The following is a 21,561-nucleotide window of genomic DNA, read 5'->3' as shown; positions in this document are numbered from 1 at the left end:
CTGAGGCCCCCAGCAGTAGGGGAGGGAGCAGGGTGGAGAGTAAGAAGGAATGAGGGGAGGACCTGGGCCCAGATCTTCTTGTGCTGTCGTGCTCCGCCCCCACCCTCCCCCCTAGTCTGGAGCAGTCCAGCCTGAAAATTCTCCATCCAAATCTGGCCTCCCAGATGTTTATGAAGGTGTGTCTACCGAAGAAAGAGAATAGAGCTATTCTAAGCTATTCTAATAGCTAACTAAGAGCTATTCACCTGATTTCTAACTTTGTTTAGACCCTTGAACAGCACAACTATGTGGGTCCACTTATATGCAGATATTTAAAAATAAATACAGGATAGTATTGTGAGTATATTTTCTCTTCCTTACGGTTTTCTTAACATTTTTCTACCTTACTCTGTTATAAGAACACAGTATATAATACATGCACAACATACGTGTTAATCGACTTTCTGTTGTTGGTCACGCTTCTGGTCAACATAGGCTCTTAGTGGCTAAGCTTCTGGGGAGTCAAGTTATATGCAGATTTTTAACAGGGCGGGGGCTCAGCACCTTAATCCCCGCATTGCTCAAGGGTCAACTGCATAGCCCTTCATCTGAACACTTGCCTTCGACCCTGTAAAAGTTTGGGGGGCTGGCACCACTCCCCAGAGTGTCTGGTTTTTCATCACACTATGTCTGAGTTCCTGCTCCTGGGCAGTTTTGAAATGTCCATCCCCCCGCTCCGCCCCCATCCAGACGTGACGGTGTCTCAGTGTGTGGTTCCAAAGCCTCTTCTAAAGTTTCTTCCCGGAGATGTTTTGTGAAACAGACCCTCACACGCCGGCTTGCCTTCGCCTCATTCCCCCACAGCTCTCTGGCAACACCCTTTTCCAATCCCACATCTGCTCTCGGACGGCAAGCTCCTCCAAGAGTCCAGATCTTACTTATTTAGCTACGCTTCCAGCACCAGCACAGCGGTCCCAAACATGAGTCATCTTCTGAGAGTAGTGATTCTCTCTTCCAGGGTGATGAACCATCCCAGTGTGTCTGGGAAGGAGGGTTTTCCCAAGATGTGGGACTTTCAGTGCTCAAACTGGGCCAGTGTTGGGGAAACTGGGATGACTGGTCACCCTGATGGGGAAGAGGTTCTCCAGAACGGGAAGGGGCATCAGCAGCCACAACAGAAGTAGAAGTGGCCAGTTTTAGTTTGAAACAACTTGTAGGATTATCAGCTTTCTACCACCTCCTCCTGAGCAGTGAGGAACCATCTAGGCCTCACAGGAAGCTGTCCAGGCTGTGCAAGTCTGGGTTGAGAGAATGGAGGGGACAACCGTGGGGTCCAATCCCCAGAGTCCTACTAAAAGGCTTTAATTATTTCACAGAAACTCCCTCTACTCTTTGAGGGAGCATCTAGCTGCCCACACAGGGCATTTGCCCTGTAAGACATTTATAGCGTCCACCTTGAAAATAAGTGACGGTCTGTCCCGGGGTCCCCCACCAACCCCCATCTTTCCTGCTAACTATTGTGAATAGCTCTGGTTTTCCCTGCTGAGTCCTTTTCTATTTTGATGGGGGAAACACTTGAATTTCTTTTAGAAATCTCCTCTCACTGCCTTTCTTCAGTCCTACCTTCAGATGGACGGATCAGGTTGGGGGTGGCTGGGGGTGGGAAACATGTGCCCTGGTACTAGTCTACTGTATTTCTACATCTCAGCACAAGAACAAGGAAACAGCCAGGACCTTCTCAACTGCCATGGACAGAACAGTTGGCCTTAAGCAAAGCTGGATGTAAGGGCTCAGGAAAAATTATCTCTTTCCTTTCCTGCTCCTTCTCTCTCTTCCTTTTCTCTCTGTTCTGCTTTATTCTCCACTGGCTTCTGTCTCAGACTGGTTCTCTCCAGTTGATGACAAAGATGTCTATGCTGGGTGGAATAAAACCCCCACTGCCTGTAAAATCTTCAAAGAAAAGAGAGATACATCTAGTAATAACCTCCTCCAAACAGCAGAGTCTGAATTCAAACCCAGAACATCCAACATCATTGCTGACACACATAATCTCTACTAATGTAGGTTATACAGCTCCTCCCAGGACATGCTGAAGAAAAGTCATTCAAAATGACCACAAAACACATGGCATTCAGCCAAAATTAACTGAGCCAGACACCATGCCCAATGCTTTCTTCCGAACAAGAACCAGGAAAGAAGGTATCGTTTTCACCGTTTGAGAGAGGCAGAAAGGCGCAAGCCCAAGGACTTGACTGCACAGAGTGATGAGAACCTACATAGGAAATGAAGACCCAGTTTACTGACAGATCCTCCAGCTTGCACAGTGACTGCCTGCCCCTCCAACTACCCCCTGCCCATTTCCCTTCCCCCCCTCACTCATGTTGCTCCAGGGACATCGAGCCTTCAATCCACCACTTACATTGGATCCTTCACCGACTTTTACAGATGAATGCAAACACACAAGAATCGGTGAGCCCGGCAGTGTGGACATTTTTGAGGACCTTTCTACTCCAATTTCCAGGAACTCTCCTGGTTAACACAAATGACTGCTTGGTACTTCATAAAAGGGGACAGCAGACTAATGCATTTGTATGTGCTTATGCATTATGTATGTATTGAAAGAACTAGTACATGCCCATGGTAAAAGAACTTTTTTTTTTTTCCAAATAGAATGAAAGGGTACACAGAGAAAAATAAGTTTCCCTCCCACTCTGACCCCAGGTTTTCTCCCTGGAGGCATGCACTGTTCCCAGTCCTGGGTAGTCCTCCACAGACATCCCATGCATATCCAAGTATATATGTATAATTTGTATATTAGCTATGTATATAAAATATGAACTTACATATTTTTATTTCCTTCATTTTTTGCACAAATGAGAGCACAGTACACATAGCATTCAGTACTTTATTTAGTTTAACAATATATCATGGAGAGGCTTCGGGGGAGGGGGACATATGGATCCATCTATCCTGTTCTTTTAATGCCTGGATAGCACTCCATTGTATGAGTCTCTAACCACTATTCTACTCATAGACATTTGTTTCCAATCTTCTCTTTGTTCATGCATTTTAGGCTAATTTTTATAACAAAGATGCAAACAAACAGGGAAAGAGCTTTCTGCTTATTTCTCATCTGGAAAATCCAATGAACAGAAGCCTCACTCTGTTCTGAGGTTCCTAGTAGTTTGGATGAACATAACTCAAATTCTGAGCTTTCGCAAGCAAAAGCCACGAGAATCATTTTGCTCTGTATTAAATGCAAACTAAGCAGAAATGCTTCTATCTTCAGGGTCTTTTGTCAGTTAGACAAAAATGGGATATGGGAAGGAAACAAGAGAAGAACCTAAAATGGGTGGATGACAGTTGGAACAATGAAGCCCCTTCATGCCGCCTTTCTTCCTTCTCTCTGTACTCCCCGCCATCTCTCCTTCTCCCTGGCTGCAAGCATGATGCTGGCCGGTCCCACAGGACCTTACTGGCAGTGTCCCTCAGACACCAACTGCCATCCCTGGGTGCTAATTGCCAATTTCTGGAAAAGGATATCTGATTCCTGCCTTCCCCCACCCCCTATTGAAGACATTGGTTCCCCTTGGTCAGTTTAGTCCAGATCCAATTAACTCTGGTTAAAGGGACCCAGTCCTGTTGGGAGATGGCTGCAGAAGCCTCAGCCTGAGGGCAGAGCGGACTTTTGGAGGAGGCAGGGTGGTGTGGGAGAGGTCCTCCAGTGCCCACCACGTGGTCCCACAGGGACTAGAGCTGCTTTGTCAGTAACGGCTTCAGCAGGAGCCTCGAAACCTGTCATGACGGCTTCCAAACTTTGCTATCCCAAATCTCCCATGACAGACGTACCTAGATGGTTGTAAAAAGGTCTCCTGGCTTTGAGGCAGCATTTCACATGTATGACATGTGGGTGTCATGGCACGTGGCGGCATAAAGGATCTGATTTGGGTAGGTATTTGTAAAGGATGTCTCAGTCCCCCTCCACCCCCAACACACACTACACATTAAAAAGTGAAGTTGTTTTGGGGATGCCTTGGTGGTTCAGTCAGTTCAGCAACTGCCTTTGGCTTGCGTCATGATCCCAAGGTCCTGGGATCTAGTCCCACATTGGTCTCTGAGCCTGGTTCTCCCTCTATCTCTACCTGCCACTCTGCCTACTTGAGCACTCGCTCTCTTTCTGACAAATAAATAAATAAAAATCTAAGGGAAAAAAAAGTCAACTTGTTTTGACAGTGCTTTCACCTCAGGCTGCCAATTTGCAAACATGTTCTTAAGACACGTTATAAACTTGTTTATGCAAAACTTGTTTTTTAATTCATTCTTTTGGGAAAATGATGTGTTAAAAAAAAAAAGAAGGAAAGAAAACCTGTTTATATCTGGAAAGCGAGTAACGTAAACAAGCTGTCAGTGTTAGAGAGAAAGAGGATGGAGGCCAGGGTGGGCTCTATCCCCACATCACTCCTGCTGTAACCTCCAACCCCCTGGTAGAAGTTTTAGTATGAAAACCCAGTCTTCCCTCCCCTGGACAAGCAGCAATCTCCTGGCTTCTCTCTCAAGAACACTGAACTGGACTGGAACCCACGGTGGAGGAGGGGACGCCAACCTTTGCACCGCAGAGAGGGAAAAATCTTACCAGCAGAGGTCACTGACGCTCCAGCTTGGGATTTAGCAGCAGCCCAGTCAGGAAAGCCCGTCCCACCCCTCTTCTTGCTCCTGTCCGTTAACTTGCCCCCTGCTTAGCCTATTGAAGGAAATAACCGTCAGTATTGCAATAACAAAGTGTGTGCATGCTATCCACAGTTTTCCTCAGTAGTACCTACCCTTTCACATCCCTAACCTGTGAGAGTCTTCAGTTTGATATTAAGGTAATTCTCGGAGTAAGACGGGCAATAATCTGAGACACAGAACATCGGGTTCTGCTACAGCCTTGGAGTGTACCTCACCAGGTGTAGCTCATTCCACACACTAGTTATCTCTGCTTCTTGCCTGGAGTACTGGGAGGTGACCCCGCCACACATAAACACACACACACACACACACGCCTGAGGTAACGTGGAAAGCCCCCGATAATGCAGGGATAGGTGCTCCGGCATGGCAAGGAGTAGTGCGACCCCGCGAGAAGGGTGAAAAGAGAAAGTGCCTGTGGACTGCCTGCAAAGAATGAGAAGGATTTAGGAGCCACCTATGGGCCCAGAGCTCACCGCTGCCAAGAGCTGCATCCATCCGACCAACTTGCCAGCATTCCGTAGTGGCAAGAGATGCTACGAGCGGTCATCTGTCCATTAAGGGTGGAGGGGAAGGACTGCATCATAGGATAGGGGAGAGAGAAGTAGGACCCCTAAACCACTGCATTGCCGTATGACAGCGCCCACCTCATATATACTGGTGGGGGCTAAGATGCTCCCAGCCTCAAAGACGGAGTGAGAAGACCAACTTATCAGGCCATTGGGGTGTGTAGCCGGTTCCCCACCCAGGCAGCCAGGTGATTGCACCTCACAGCACCGGGGGACAGATACATAATGGCCCTGGAAAATCAGAAAGAGGTACAGGGGAATGGTTGCAGCTGCAAACTCCTAATGAAGGGAAAGAAGCTGCCCACTTGTCTGGGAAGAGTTCCGAGGAAGAAGCATGTGACCTAGGCCTCAGCCAATCAGTTGCAGGTCTGCAATCACAGTGACTGGTTCTGCAATGTGCATGTGACCCACTCAGAGCCAATGAGACTTCAGACTCCTGGGCATGCTCTGAGAGAGGCATATTTCCTGCCGGGTTCTACTTGGGTGCGTACCTACTTGGGTAGGTACCTGAAAAGGTAGTGCGGAAATACTGCTGCCTTCTTTTTTTTTTAAGATTGTATTTATTTACTTATTTTTAATTAATTCATTTCTGTGAGATAGAGAGCAGGGAGGGTGAGGGAGAGAGAGAAAAGCAGACTCCCTGTGGGGCATGGAGACGAGTTGGGGCTCTGTGCCAGGACCCCCCCCCATCAAGATTGTATGTATGTATGTATGTATGTATGTATGTATGTGTGTGTGTATGTATGTATGTATGTATGTATGCATGCATGCATGCATGTATGTATGTATGTATGTATTTTAGAGAGAGGGAGAATGAGCAGTGCAGGAGGGGCAAAGGGAAAAAGAGACAGAAGCAGACCCCCGAGCGAGCAGGGAGCCAGAGCTAGGGCAGACACTCAACTGACTGAGCCAGCTAGGCATACTTATACTGCGTTCTTCCTGTCAGCAGGAGGGAAGACCTGAGCTTTGTGGAGCCACCTTGGAGCTCCTGAGTTTGTAACTGATACACTGGAAGAACGTTGAGGTGGAGGGAAATTGAGTGCTGATGGCATTGTTTGAGCCCTGAGTCCAGACATACCTGAAGTTAATTTTACTCCTGGGTTTTCTGCAAGCCAACAAATTCCCCCTTGTGCTCATTGGAACTGCACTGCTGTGCCTCCTGGGGTGGGAGAGATGAGGTAAGCGTTCTTTGAGCCACCACTGACATCTGATACCCCTAGGATTCTTTGTATTGAGTTTGACCTTGTATTGAGGTTGAGGTAAACCCAGTTGGCCAAGACAAGATGCCCTGAAAATATTACACAGCCATCAAAAAGAAAAGAAAGAAAGAAAAGAAAAACGAAAAAGATATCTTGCCATTTGCAATGACATGGACAGAACTAGAGGGTATTATGCTAAGCGAAATAAATCAGAGAAAGTTATATGAGCTCACTGATATGTGGAATTTAAGAAACAAAACAGAGGATCATAGGGGAAGAGAGGGAAAAATAAAACAAGATGAAACCAGAGAGGGAGACAAATCATAAGAGACTCTCAATCACAGAAAACAAACAGGGTTGTTGTAAGGATGGGGTAACTGGGTGATGGACATTGAGGAAGGCCTGTGATGTAATGAGCACCAGGTGTTATATAAAACTGATGAATCACAGACCTGTATGGCTGAAACCAATAAGACATTCTATATGAATTAATTGAATTTTAAAATTTTTTTTAAAAAGTCGGGTGGGGCTTGTCCTTTACAAACATCCAGACCATTCTGAATCTTTGTGAACATTCCTGACCCCAAAGTGGGAGCCAACAACTTCAAAGAATGAATCTGAACTCTAATATCAACACAGTGATGCCAGCATTCCTATCACATATTGCCTACAACACACATTCGAAGCATCTCGTTGACACTAAAGTTAAAACTTCAACTCTAGGTTTAGAAGAGCTTCTATCGGGGAGAGATGAGAAACTAGTTGGACTGTTCCCATAATTACTAATTTACAGGTGTAAAGTATTTCTGGTTTTCCCTTTATGCAAAGTTCTGCCTTTACTCCTTTCTTTAAGTGATAGTAAAATAGTATCTAGAGTCGGCAGAGGTGAGGGGGCTGCCTGGCTCCATCAGAAGACGTTGCTGCTCTGGATCATCAGTTTGAGCCGCACTTTCGGGGCAGAGATTACTTAAATAAGTAAACTTTAAAAAGAATTATCTAGGGTCATTTCTGCTTTTGTTCCTTTTTGGTGTTTTTTGTTTGGTTGGTTGGTTTGTTGGTTTTCCGCTGAGGCTAAACATACCTGAAGTACAGTGCACAAATCTTAAGTGTACAGCTTGATGGCTTTAGAATATGGAAAACAAGTGATCTGTTCTCTTTGGGTCCGTGTCCTCATCTGTCAGGTGACTGTTATGAGGCAGCAATTCTCAGAGATTTCTTACAAGCCAATGACTCCCGTTCTGGATGTTGTCATGAAATAGTGCCTATGTCCCTGTTTCACTGCACTTTTTTCCCACACACCTAATGCCATGGCTCTGCATGATTGGCCCCAGATCATGGCTGTTTCCCCAGGAGTGCCTCTGACACTGCCTCCAGCAGAGCCCAGCTTGGGAGCAGGAGGCTATTGACCAAAGTGTCCACAGCCTACAGTCTGGCTGTGGGAACTGTCATCATAGGGAACACACTACCTGGCTGAGGGGAGTCAGGGAAGCCATCACGGCCGCACCAGTGAATGAGCACATGGCAAGGGATTAAGAGGTATTTACTGGATGGTTGGATGGATCTCCATTCCAAATCCTTCAGGGAAACAAAAAGAACTAAACAAAGAAGAAAGCTGGTTCTGAGGCTGTTGTCTTGACAAGAAAGAGGATTCCCTAGCCATCCAGCCTGATGCGTATTGCTCAAATCAATTTCCAGTTTCACTATAGTGTAACTCGCGATCAAACTGCTTGGAAATCCTCTGGAGTCCAGCATCTTGCTTTAAGCCATAAGGAAACCAGAGCATTTATAAATTGTTTGCTGAAGGGCTTGTGTTATGCCTGATAATGTTAGCTCGGCTGGGGAAAAACCATGTATATCAGTTAAGATACTTTGGACAGAAATCCATAGAAAAACCAACTTAACAAGATGTCCCAAAGTGGGCAGTTGCAAAGCTCAGTTCTATCAACAAGGACTTAGGCCTTTATTCATATCTGTCAACCACTTATGATACCGACACTCACAGAAGATGGCCAGAGCAGCAGGCCGTCACACAAATCTGAAAGCAGGAAGAAAGGGCAGCCTGGTAGCACGTTCTCTCTACCTCTCAGCAGCCCACAGTCCACAGGTCTCCAGACCAATCCCTGGCAAGGAGGAAAGGCATGATTGCGATAACGGTTATCCTCTGGGATGGATTCGTGGTCACCGATTTTAACTGTGCAAAGTCAGGGCTCTTTGAGCATGGAAGAAGAAGACGTGATTGTGAGTGAGCAACCAGCACATTTTCTATAGCATATGGCCCCATTGGCAGTCATTGGCGATCATCCAGGCCAATCCGAATTCAACTAAGTAAATTATTTTTTAACTTTAAATAATCCACTTCCACAGTAAAATTGGATGATAGCCACTGACCAGGCAACCAAGGGCTCTGCATGAAAAGCTCTACTGGCTTCTCGAGGCTGTTGGTGACAATGAAGGCCTTCTTGCTCTGTTTACCACAGATTCTCTCCAGCTAATGTAGAGACTTGATAAGTGTGTCGGCCTCTTCCTGGGTAAAGGTCAGGGCTCTAGGAGAAAGCAGCTCATTGTGTGGCCTAGCAGAACAGTCATCACTTGTTCCTTCTTAGTGAAACTCAGCAGTCTGGGACCAGAACTGAGTACCCTTCCATTTCCCTCGCTAGCTCCACCTCAAGAGCACACCCACACGAGCCTGGATAAATGGCCCTGTGATGGAGGCCTGTGGGGGTGGACAATGACCCTAGAAGGGCCAGAGGTTGAGGGCAAGGGGTGATTTCCCAGGAAGTACCAAAAACGAGGTACCTAAGAGGCTCATGGACTAACAACTAGCCTTTTATTCCCACCCTTTCTGTGCAGTTGTGCAGGAAGGACCACAGCTACCCTGGAATGCAGTGTGTATGTGTGTGTGCACGTGCGTGCGAGTGTTAGAGAGATCAGGATTGGTGTGTGTGCATGAGTAGGAGAGAAGTGGAAGGACCAGAGGTCCAGAGAGTGAGTTGTAACTTTTGTGATGAATTCACCGCCAGGGATCACCCTGAATCCACACAGTGCCACTCTTTTCCCTCTCTCCCAGGTTTGGGAGGAGTGCATGGGACCCACTGGTGTATGCTGCATCATTATCACCGTCATGGGCTCTCTTGGCCTCTTTTCTACCTTCTTCAGTGTTCTGCTGTCTCTCTCATCCTTTCTTCTTGTGTCCTCTGTTGCCTACAATACTTCCCCCAAGAACATGATATGTGTTCCACTAGAGGCACTCAAGATCATTTCAGAGACACGTAGACAAACATTTTTTTTTGTTGTTGTTGTTTGACAGAGAGAAATCACAACTAGGCAGAGAGGCAGGCAGAGAGAGAGGAGGAAGCAGGCTCCCTGCGGAGCAGAGAGCCTGATGTGGGGCTCGATCCCAGGACCCTGGGATCATGACCTGAGCTGAAGGCAGAGGCTTTAACCCACTGAGCCACCCAGGCGCCCCCGACAAACATTTTTATAGTTTGATGGATATACGTTTATTTTACTTGTCGTTACAAAACAGACTTGTTGTATATTGGCCTTGAGAATTCCATTGGTTCTTGAGTTCTTCCAGGAAAGAATGTTGAACTCCCCCTAGAGGCTGGAGGAAAACAAGGCCCTGATGGAAGGAATTCAAATGGCATCTTGGAACCTAAAAGCCTATGATTTCACTATTAAAAAATCGTATCTTTGGGCTCCTAATCCAATGCTTCTCTCTCCATATTATACATCCATTAAGTGTGTCTGTCTCATCTAGAACACTTTCTTTTTTCCTAATAACAAAAATCTTTTTGTAAATTACTCAGTGGAAAAAGCTGCTTTCTGAAGGACGTAGAGGGAGCTGGTAATTTCTGGTTCTTCCCTGATTTCTCATTCCACTTTTGTCTGAGTCTCTTAACAAATCTCTAAATATCTTTCTTTTAATTTCCTCATCCAGGAAATTACAGGATATTACTGATATTTTAATGAGTTCTTAGTTAAGAATCTCAAAGGTAATAACTGTCTGTAACCTGGTTTCAAAGAAGTTTAATTGAAATTAAATTCCAGTGTCCCAAATAAAAAACTCCGTCATATACAAGATTACATAGTTCACGCTTCTATGCCAAACTTTTTTATAAATTCCTCTTTTCTCATTGCAGACTCAATGTAACTGAGACATCTAGTGTCCAATCCTAAGAAAAACAAATGTCTTACTGACTCTGGTTTTAAAGAATTCATCAGATCTGTTCTATGGTACTTGTGAGTAGAACTATGAATTTCTCCACCACCCTTCACCCCACCCCTGCCTTAATTTCAGAAAACTTCTTCATGATGCTTTCTGGGCTTAACCCTCTTCCAAGTGAAAATTATATTCATGTCACAGATGCTCATAAAAGGTTTCCCCAATTGAATGTGCTTGTTAAAACAGGGTTGCCATTCACATGGATAAAATCCAACCTTGAATCCCATCCCACCTCCTCCGACTTTTAAAGCAATTGCCCCAGATAGAAAATACCTCTTTAACAAACAAACACCCAAAGCACAGAATTTGGAGAGTGCCCAGGTTGGCAAACACAGATGTGCTGGGGGGATGGTGCGTGCCCAATGAGGGCATGCAAACTTCATGTCCTTTTCTCTGTACCTGGCCCTAAGTATCTCTTCCATTTGGCTGTTCCTTAACCATACCCTTTTATAATAATTACCATTTATTAGTAGTACATTATTAGTAATCTAGTTAAGTGAAAAAAAGAAAGAAAAAAAGTGCCTCTCTTCTTCAACAGCATTTGAATCTAGTCATGCCTTGTTTTCTGGATTTCTAGTCACTAAGTATGTACAAATAAACTGAAGATATTTTACTTGTTGTGTACATATACAAAATATATAAAATATCTTATAAAGTCATAAAATATTTTCTAATATAAATATATAACATAAATATGTATGCAAATGACATTAATTTTATCACATAAGGAATAATATTTTCATACCACGATAACTTTTAAAAGTGAAATATATCTTAAATATGACACCAAAAGCAAAAGCAACAACAAAAAATAGGTACATTGGACATCATCAAAATGAAAAATCTCGCACTTCAAAGGACATTACAAAGAAGATGAAAAGAGAATCCTCAGAATGGTGCAAAATATTTAAAATCATACATCTGATATATAGGACATATCTAGAATATATAAAGTACAATTCCAACTCAATAAAAAGACACATAACCCAACTTTTAAGTGGGCAAATGATCGGTGGAGACATTTTTCCAAAGAAAGGATGCAAATGGCTAACAAGCCCATGAAAAGATGCTCAACACCACTAATCATCAGGGAAATGTAAATCAAAACCACAATGATACCATTTCATATCCACTAGAATGGCTATAATCAAAAAAAACAGATAATAATAAGGTAAGGGAGCATGTAGAGAAATTGGACTCAACTTCATCAGTGTAGAAATATGCCCCGCTGGTGGGAGTGTAGAATGATGCAACCTTTTTGGAAAGTCTGGCAGTTCCTCAAAAGATTAAACATAGATTTACTATGGAACCCAGCAATTCCACTCCTAGGTATCTACTCGAGAGAAATGAAAGTGTTTGTCTCCACACACTCTTGTACTCCAAAAAGTAGAAACAACCCAAATGCCCACCAACTGATGAAAGGATAAATAAAATGTGGGGTAACCACACTGCAGAATATTGTTCAGCCATACGAATGAAGTAAGGATGCATACTAGCACAGGGATGAACCTTGAAATCACTATGTCAGGTGAAAGAAATCAGACACAGAAGATCACATATTGCGCGATGACATTTATATACAGTGTCTGGAGTGGGCAAATCTTGTTTTTATTAACATATAATGTATTACTTGTTTCAGGAGTACAGGTCTGTGATTCATCAGTCTTACACAATTCACAGCACTCATCATAGCACATACCCTTCCCAACGTCCATCACCCAGCCACCCTATCCCTCCCACCCTCCCCTCCCCTCCAGCAACACTCAGTTTGTTTCCCGAGATTGAGAGTCTCTTATGGTTTGTCTCCCTCTCTGGTTTCATCTTGTTTCATTTTCCCTTCCCTTCCTCTATGATCCTCTTCTTGATTTTCAAATTCCTCATATCAGTGAGATCATATAATTGTCTTCCTTTGATTGACTTATTTCGCTTAGCATAATAGCCTCTAGTTCCATCCACATCATTGCAAATGGCAAGATTTCACTTTTTGGTGGCTGCATAGTATTCCTGTGTGTGTGTGTGTGTGTGTGTGTGTGTGTACCATATCCTCTTTATCTATTCATCTGCTGATGAACACCTAGGCTCTTTCCATAGTTTGGCCATTGTGGACATTGCTGCTATAGACATTGGGGTGGTAAATCTTTAAGAATAGAAAGTAGATTAGTGATTGGTTAGGGCTGCTTGGGAGGAAATGGAGAGTGACTCCTAACAGGTATGAAGTTTCCTTTTGGGTTAAAGAAAACAGTATAAAATTGATGGTGATAGTGGCTGTAGAACTGTGACACTAAAAAACATTGAATGACACACTTTAAGTGAGTTGTATGATATGTGAATTATATCCCAATAAAACTGTTACTAAAAAGTTAATTATAAGTAGTAACACATTTTAAGTAATCAGTAAAATTATTTTTAAATGCTCAGTAATCCATGCCCTGAACATCTTTATAACTTTAATTCCTACCCATCTTGCAAAGGCTAAATCAACCTCCCTGAATGTCTCTACAAAGGAATTTGTAGGGATTACTGCTGAAGTTAATGCTAGATTGTGGCTCCTCTGGGTGAAAATAAAACTCATTCATTCTAGAAAGAAGAAACCAAGTTCTCTACTGGGAAGGGAGGAAAGACCTCAGAAATAAATCAACCAATCACATTAAGTAGATAAAGGATGTAAGAAAGGGGAATAAATTTCATCCAAATAATGATCATGGCCAAGCCGTGAATAACTTCTCTGAGCCCTGCTGCTGCCTCTGGTTATGGGAATGATAATCCTGCACACAGATTTCATACCAGGTCGCCACGGGGCTGTTGCAAAGGCTAGAGGATTATCTGCCAATAATGGAGACTTCCTGCCCCAGTTTGCCAAGGCCCCCAGTTTTGAAACCAAAGTAGTCCCCAGAAAACCTAGATGAATTGGGTGTCTTACTACCGATTGAGTTTTAAGGTCCAAAGTAGATTTTGGACACAGAAAGATAGACACACAGTGTCTGAATCAATATTCAGTTCATTTGGGTTTTTTTTAATTAAGATATAATGTATTATTAGCCCCAGGGGTACAGGTCTGTGAATCGTCAGACTTACACACTTCACAGCACTCACCACAGCACATACCCTCCCCAATGTCCATAACACAACCACCCTTTCCCTACCCCCTTCCCCCGGGGCAACCCTCAGTTTGTTTTGTGAGATTACGAGTCTCTTATGGTTTGTCTTCCTCCTGATCCCATCTTGTTGTGTGTGGGTTTTTTTTTTAATATTTTATTTATTTATTTTGATAGAGAGAGACAGAGAGGGGCGCCTGGGTGGCTCAGTGGATTAAGCCACTGCCTTCGGCTCAGGTCATGATCTCAGGGTCCTGGGATCGAGCCCCACGTTGGGCTCTCTGCTCTGCAGGGAGCCTGCTTCCTCCTCTCTCTCTGCCTGCCTCTCTGCCTAGTTGTGATTTCTCTCTGTTAAATAAATAAAATATTTAAAAAAAAAAAGAAAGAAAGAAAGAGAGAGACAGAGAGAGAGGGAATATAATACAATCACGGGGAGTGGGTGAGGGAGAAGCAGGCTTCCTGCCAAGCAGGGAGCCTGATGCGGGGCTTGATCCCGGGATCATGACCTGAGTCAAAGGCAGATGCTTAATGACTAAGCCATCCAGGTCCCCCTTCATTTAAGTTTAAGTTAGAAAAATGTCAACTTAAAGTCACTTATAAACACAGTTGTTTTATTCATAAATATATATGTTCAAAAGTATAAAAATAGGAATAATCATTTTCTCTCATCCTTGAACTAATGTTCTGTTAACTTCCAAATTTAAAAGTTTATATTCCTCTGTCAAGTGACTATATAAATTGACCTGACTAAATACCCTTAAATATTTAAAGCAACATTTACAAATTTAATGTCAGATCCTCTCAGGCATTTCAGTTATCCCATAAAACAGTTATAAATTCAACAAACAAGGGTCACCTGGGTGGCTCAGTCAGTTAAGAATCTGACTCTTGGTTTTGGCTCAGGTCTTGATCTCAGGATTGTGAGATCGAGCCCCACATCAGGCTCTGTGCTTAGCGTGTAGTCTGTTTAAGATTCTCTCTCTCTCCCTCTCACTCTGCCCCTCCCCCCTAAACACTCCTCTTTCTCTCTCTCAAATAAATAAATCTTTTTAAAAAATTCAACAACCAAAATCTTGCTAAATCCAAACAATAATCAAAACTGAAAGGCAACCTACAGAATGGGAAAAGATATTTACAAATGATATATCAGACAAAGGGTTAGTATCCAAAATATGTAAAGAACTCATACAACTCAATACCCCCCAAACAAGTAACCCATTAAAAAATGGGTAGAAGACATGAACAGACATTTCCTCAAAGAAGACATACAGATGGCCAACGGATACATGAAAAGATGTTCATCATCACTTACCATCAGAGAAATGCAAATCAAAACTACAAGGAGATTTGGGGTGCCTGGGTGGCTCAGTGGGTTAAGCCGCTGCCTTCGGCTCAGGTCATGATCTCAGGGTCCTGGAATCGAGTCCCACATCGGACTCTCTGCTCAGCGGAGAGCCTGCTTCCCTTCCTCTCTCTCTGCCTGCCTCTCTTGTGATTTCTCTCTGTCAAATAAATAAATAAAATCTTAAAAAAAAAAAAAACTACAAGGAGATTTAAAAAAAAAAAAACTACAAGGAGATATCACCTCACACCTATCAGAATGGCTAACATCAACAACACAAGACACAATGGGTGTTGGTGAGGTTGTGGAGAAAAAGGAACACTCATGAACTGTTGATGGGAATGCAAACTGGTACAGCCACTCTGGACAACAGTATGGAGGTTCCCCAAAAAGTTAAAAATAGAACTACCTTATGCAATTGCACTACTGGATAATCACCTGAAGAATATAAAAATACTAATTCAAAGGGATACAAGTCCCCCTGTGTTTATAGCAGCATGATTTACAGTACCCAAGATATGGAATAATTTCGAGTGTCCATCAGTTGATGACTGGATAAAGATGATGTGGGAGATATATACAATGGAACATTATTCAGCCATGAAAAAGAATGAAATCTTGCCATTTGCAATGACATGGGTGGAGCTAGAGAGTATTTTGCTAAGCAAAATAAGTCAGAGAAAGGCAAATACCATTTAATTTCATTCACATGTGGAAGTTAAGAAACAAAACAAATGAGCAAAGGGGGAAAAAGAGAGAAATTAAGAAACAGACTCAATTATGGAGTGGAGAACAAACTGATGGTTACCAGAGAGAGGTTGGTGGGGTGGGGGGATAGGTGAAACAGGTGACAGGGGTTAGGGAATGCAGTTGTAATCAGCGGGTGAGGTATGGAAGTGTTGAATCACTACATTGTTCACCTGAAACTGAAATAACACTGTATGTTAATTAATTGGAATTAAAATAAAGCTTTAAAAAATGAATAAAAAGATATTTGCTAGAAAAAAACCTTGCTAAATCCACCAAAAAGTAGTAAATACATTAAATAAAATTTACTGATGTAGTAAATTAAATTCACTTAACTTTCAAATTCTGTTTACAAACTTAATTATATTATTTGAGTTTCTAATTAAAATCTTTTAATTTATCCAATAGAATAAATAACAAACATATACTATAATGATGATTATACAACTTATATTTTCTTTAAGATTTTATTTATTTATTTGAAAGAAAGGGAGGGAGAACTCAGAGGGAGAGGGAGAAGCAGACTCCTTGCTGAGCAGGGAGTCCAATGCAGGACTTGATCCCAGGACCCCAAGTTCATGACCTGAGCCAAAGCCAGATGCTTAACTGACTGAGCCTCCCAGATGCCCTATACAACCACTTATATTTAATTCTAGTGTCCAGTAGTATGAACTGTTGGTGGTTTAATCATGCCCAAAGTTCTCTCTATCTTCCTGCACAGGCAGTTTATCCAGCCAGAATTGCAGAGCTGCAGTCCCAAATGAGATGATGAACCCAGGACCTGAGATGCTCTCCACTGAGATGCTGACTCAGCACCTGTTAAAACTCTAAGTCTCCTTTTAGAGTATGCGACTGTTTAAGTCTATGAATTCCTTTCCCCAATTTCTGTCTTAATCTCTGACATAACTTTGAATTTTGTGATTTGAATTAAAGAGATTCTGAATCCTATTTATACTCAACCAACCTGTTCTCCTCCTGGTTTACATTGAAGAGATTTTATTCCCCTCTCTAGTACCTGCCTTAATTGTCTTGTTTTCAAGTATTTTGAAACTTCTTGATGAACAGTATTACAGGAGATGCCCTTTAGAACATGTAAAGTGCTTTGCAATATAAGGATACAGACTTATAAATCTTACTGCTGTTGTTATTTGGTCAACATTGATTACCTCCTCTATATCAATTCTTTTTTTTAAAGGGGAGAAATTTATTTATTTTTAAAGATTTTATTTATTTATCTGACAGAGAGATAGAGATCACAGGCAGGCAGAACGGCAGGGAGAAGGAGAAGAAGGGAGCCCGATGCAGGGCTCAATCCCAGGACCCTGGGATCATGACCTGACCCAAAGGCAGCCACTTAATCAACTGAGACACCCAGGTGCCCCACCTCTTTATCAATTCTTAATAAATACTTGTTGAGTAAGATATAAGGGGGTAAATCAAAATTCTATTCATTTTGAGAAATGGCTAGATGATTCTAACAGTTCATCTGGAAGAAAAAACAAAGAGGAATAGGTAAGAAAAATTTCAAAGAGAATAGTAATGAGGGAGTCTAAGATACTAAAATTTTTTTTTAAAGATTTTATTTATTTATATGACAGAGAGAGATCACAAGTAGGCAGAGAGGCAAGCAGAGAGAGTGAGAGGGAAGCAGGCTCCCCGCCGAGCAGAGAGCCCGATGCGGGACTCGATCCCAGGACCCTGAAATCATGACCTGAGCCGAAGGCAGTGGCCTAAACCACTGAGCCACCCAGGCGCCCCGATACTAAAATTTATTAAATAGTTATTGTGGCCAAATATGTGTGGTATTGGCATAGTAATTGATAGGCTGTTTAAAGGAACAGAAATGTAGGGTGCGTGGATGGCTCAGTCAGTTGGGCACACCACTCTTGATTTTGACTCAGATTATGATCTCAGGGTTGTGAAATCAAGCCTTGTGTTGGGCTCCACACTGAATGTGGAGTCTGCTTAAGATTCTTTCTCCCTCTCTCTCTGCCCCTCCCCACTGTGTGCATGCTCTCTCGCTCTTTCTCTCTCTCAAAGAAAATAAATTTAAAAATAAAAAAGGGAACAGAAATGAAAGTCATAAAATTGGTAATTACATATAAGATTATGTAGTTTACAACAAAAGAAGGAAAACAAACCAATGAAAAGTAAATGGTCTATTAAACAAATGGTATTGAGATTATTGCCTGTCTGGGGGAAATGTGAAGTTTGGTTCCAACCATATGCTAAAGTAAATTTCAATTGTATTAAAGAGTACAATGGAAAAAATAAAATTAGACAAACAAAATAAAAACAAATTGTACCTTTATCTGATATTTAAACAGAAAAGATATTTCAGCCCCAAAATGATGACAATTATCACAAAGAATGAGATTGAGGATGGATCCATAAATATTGACAATTTCTATGTGATGAAAATACTACAGATGAGCCAACACACACACACACACACACACACACACACACACAAACACACACTGTGGAAATAACTTCACATATAGACACCCAATGGCACAGATCTGTTGTATGTAAATATTTCCAGAATCAACAAGAAGAAAACATGCTCCCCTTCCCATCTCTCCAAATAAAAGGATCATATAGAGGTTCCATTTCTGTTATAGAACCAGGAGACAGGAAAGGAAAGAAAAGACAAACTATCAAATACCAAAACACAGAACTTTAAAAAAAGAGTTTGGGAATCTGTCCACAACTAGAACGACACAAGCTGACAACTCCACTTTAAAACTGGCAAAATAAAGTCACTGACAAGAGACCATGGGTATTCAACATCATTTGAGTCAATAAGCATTTCTCCTAAAATGGACAAAGAGGCCAAGGTGTGCATATGCATTTGACATGCAGTGTTTAAAACTATGTGTCCTTATGAAGCATAATTGGTAATATCTTTGGCCAGGATCCTGTTAACCATTATGTCATTCTTTTCCAGCATAATAACAGATGTTTACAATAATGACTGAGGTATTGCGTGTTCTTAAAGTTTCTGTCCAGTAATCTATCAATGAAAGTGTTGCCACACCATCACTGTCTAATGTATTTTCTATCACAAATATTTGTGTCTGTGAGTGACTCATGCATAGCGTACAGGGTTTTATTAATTGCTCCATTCCCCGACTGCACTTGTGTAATAAATATTTGACTACAGTTTATTACAGAAGATTTCTTTATCTGAAGTGTAGACAGGATTAAACACAGCTACTATTTAAGAGAGAAGAGGTAAGAAAACAATAAGTTTGGCTGATGAAATGAAGTCAAATTTTAAAGGGCAAAAAATCTAAAATGCCTGAAAGGATCCGGGATCAGCCCAAGCTAAATAGGATGACCAGATGTTTACTTGAAAAGAGCGTCCTTGGGTAAAAGCTGGATGTTCTGTGTTCCCCCAACAGGTGGCGCTGCACCAGCGTTCTGCCTCGGGACCGCGAGCTAGGGAAAGAAAGCCGCCCCAACCGCCTAGACCACTTCCTGGAGCTGAGATCACGGGATCCAGTCCTCGGCTGTGTTTGATTGTGGCCTTCGAGAACCTCACCCTCAAAAAACAGAACCCAGGAGCCCACACAAAGAGGCACTTAGTAAAGTGTACTTGACGAGGATGATTCTAATCATTCTTCCTAGAGGTAAATTCATGTACTCATTCACTCATTTACTCAGTAATTATTTACTGGGTGCCTCTGATAGGTTGGGCCCCAGGTTCGGCGCTAGAGATATAATAGGAAGGAGATACGTGGACCCTCTTCTTTTGGGCATTATGGTCTCGCGGACAAACAAACATTACTGAAATGCTGACATTAATGAAATAATTTCTTACAGAGTGATCCAAAGGAAAAGTACAAGCCATATAAAGATACGGATGTTAGGACAAGGTGAATCAAGGCAGAAAGAGTGCATCAATAGGAACTAAGTTCTGTACAGACTAAAACGTGAGAAAGCTACCCTGTGCATATCTGTTAAGTCATGGGGCATATCTGTGACCCTCTGAAAATCAACCTTGCTGTGGTAACCAACAGACACAATAACCAACAGACAGAGTAAAGGCGCCCCATTACACTCCCATGAAATGTTACACATAAGCCAGAGTATAGGATGGGTTCCAACCTTTCTCTCCAAAATCTCTTTCTGTCGTCTAGCCCCTCTCCCTCAAAATGCAGCAATTTTCATCAGAGGCTGCTTATAACCTATAACTTCAGTTTCCCAAATATGGTTTTCTTGATGGCAGTTCCCTTCTCATGAAGCAGCCAGAAACTCAAGCTCTCTCAAAGCTGACATGAGTCTTTCTCACTCTGCAAGGATCCCCATGACATGCTGTAAATTCCTTTAAGTCTCACTCCCCACTGGTCTCGGTACAAATCCAGTGCGCAAAGAAGTATAACTACCACCCCTGGATTAGACATTGCATATCTCTCTTTCCTGCCTGTTCCACACTTTTCCTCCATGCCATTCCAGGCAGCTGAAGTGGCTTCCATTCTTGTCAATAAATGATGCCTTCCTTAAAATAAAATCACCAACTTTTTAGGTATTAAAGACCTTTTTAAAAAACAAACAAACAAAAACAAAACAAAACAAAAAAAAACATTGATGTGGTGCCTGGGTGGCTCAGTAATTAAGCATCTGCTTTTATCTCAGGTCATGATCCCGAGGTCCTGGGTTCAGGCCTCGCATCAGGCTCCTTGTTTAGCAGGAAGCCTCCTTTGCCCTCTTCCACTCCCCTGCTTGTGTTCCCTCTCTCACTGTCTCTCTCTCTCTGTCAAATAAATAAAATCCTTAAAAAAATTAAAATTAAAAAATGAACATTGATGATATAAAAAGTGACTTATTCCTAATATTTTGTTAGGCAAAATAAAAAGCCGATAACATTGGTCCTCACATTAAAAACATTTTATTATTTTTTTATTTTATTATCGTTTTTAATTTTATTTTTATTTTATTCTATTTTATTATCTTTCGACTTGTAGAGTCGGAGAAACACAACCTTACAAAGAAGTCTCCCTTTGCAAGGCCTGGCCTGACTCCATATGAGAGAAAATGGGAGGACTGTCCTAGGCCTGAGGGCCCTGTGAGTTCAGGCCAAGAGACACCGCAGATAGCAAAGGGCCCTTTCTCCTCTCTGTTAAGATTTGCCCTCAGAATTCTGGTTTCCTGTCTGAGGACCTAGGTCTTCTTCTGGCCATTCACTGGACAGACGCGGTCTACCCACAGGGCTGCGGTCTCAGCCTTGTAGGCTTCAATGGAACGACCACATTAGAACATGACACGTGGTAGGAAAAATTATCAATGTATATAATGGTACTAATAGAGTTTTGAAGTACCTAAATATGCTGCTTTCTCTTGTATTTCCTTCTGTTGACCTCCCTCCACCTCCATACTTCCAGAGGTTTCCAGTTGCCTTAGGGAGGTTTAGGAATGTTGCAGGAGGAATGGAAAGAAAAAGAGAAAAAGAAAGGAAAAGGTAAGTATCAGCTTCCAAATAAGATTTTTGAGATTTTTGTGATCTTAAAAGCTAGACTTTGTTAAAGAGAAAAAATGTAGAATAGATTCTCTTTTCTCTCTTGTTACCATATCAAAAGCCAACCTGATCATAGAGTTTTATGAGGGAAGTCCTGGAGTAAACAGGAAGAGAAAGAGAAACACCCACCCTATCAGTTCTAGGGGACTGTCTAGGAAA

General features: G+C 42.3%; 1 long non-coding RNA gene across 1 annotated transcript; it reads left to right on the top strand.

Annotated features, from left to right (window-relative positions):
- The first annotated feature begins 6,226 nt into the window (after window positions 1-6,226).
- Window positions 6,227-21,346, top strand: LOC123940824. Its single transcript, XR_006818094.1, has 3 exons — window positions 6,227-6,451; window positions 19,289-19,516; window positions 21,269-21,346. It is a non-coding gene; the product is annotated as an uncharacterized LOC123940824 (long non-coding RNA).
- Window positions 21,347-21,561: the final 215 nt, after the last annotated feature.

Source organism: Meles meles, chromosome 4 (genome assembly GCF_922984935.1).
Source record: "Meles meles chromosome 4, mMelMel3.1 paternal haplotype, whole genome shotgun sequence".
NCBI classification, from domain to species: domain Eukaryota; kingdom Metazoa; phylum Chordata; class Mammalia; order Carnivora; family Mustelidae; genus Meles; species Meles meles.
The sequence above is the reverse complement of the archived record's forward strand: the minus strand, read 5'-3'. Positions and strand labels throughout refer to the sequence as shown.